Here is a 1,060-nt window from a genome sequence, read left to right on the forward strand (position 1 = left end):
GTAGCGCATTCATTGCGATAGCACCGTCACCACGTCACCGGCAGAGCATGGCGCTCTCCGTCCGCCGCCAACCACGATACAAGTTCGCCGCGCCGGTGCTGTCGCCAAGCTGCCTCCAGAAGCTGGTCAGTGACTGACGCCAAACCCCGCCGCACCGCCATTGATTGCCCCGCCTCCGCTCTGTCACATCAATCAATTCCTGACCGGCCCCCCTCTGCCGCTTTCGTGTGTTTTTTCCTGTGATTGCAGTGCGTCCCCTGGGAGTTCGGGGCGCGGCTCGCGGCCGGCGCCGGGGACGTGCAGGAGGTGCACGTGGTGGACCTGCTCGGCAAGCCCCGGCGCGTGGAGCTGTGCATGCGGCCGCGACCGGACGGCGGGGTGGCGTGCTGGCTGGGCGCCGGCTGGCCGGAGATCGTCAGGAAGAACGGCATCGGCGAAGGGTGGTCCGTGGTGCTGCGGCGCGAGCGGCGCGGGATGGCCACCCTGACCGCCTACGACCCGGCCTGCTGCCTCGCGGGCCTCTGCGCTCCTCCCGCAGGCAGGTTCATTCGTCGCATAATGCGTTACAAACGCTGCAATTTCATTTGTACTCATTTTCAAGTGCAAAACCCACAAAAGCACTCCTGGCTCTACTAAAGAAAATCATAATTCTTGGACTCCACTACAAATCTGACATCAGATTTTTTACCATGGCAAATCGAACTTTTTCATGGTAAATTATGTTCTCCGCAAGTTTAGGCGAGCACGGCAAATCCGCCTCAGTTTATTTTTTGTCAGTAAATTGCCTTGCTTGCAAAATAAATTTGCCATCATCGTGCCAACATAAATTGCCATGAAAAACATCAGATTTGCCATGTCCGAAAATTTGACGTCAGATTTTTAGTGTTTCCTAATTCCTTTTACTTTCATTAACTCCTGCCAAAATGAGATTGCCCATGATTCTTCTTGCAACATTGAGATAAAATACCCCTTTAATATATTTGTTCATAATCATTTCTTGCAAAATGCCTTGTTCATTCTCAAGCTTCCATAACCATTTTGTACTTAGCAAGCAAACATT

The 1,060-nt window shown here is 53.0% G+C and overlaps 1 pseudogene; it reads left to right on the forward strand.

Annotated features, from left to right (window-relative positions):
- LOC119331088 overlaps positions 1-1,060 on the forward strand; it is a 5,956-nt pseudogene continuing 4,896 nt past the window's right edge.

This window comes from Triticum dicoccoides, chromosome 7A (genome assembly GCF_002162155.2).
Source record: "Triticum dicoccoides isolate Atlit2015 ecotype Zavitan chromosome 7A, WEW_v2.0, whole genome shotgun sequence".
NCBI classification, from domain to species: Eukaryota; Viridiplantae; Streptophyta; class Magnoliopsida; order Poales; family Poaceae; genus Triticum; species Triticum dicoccoides.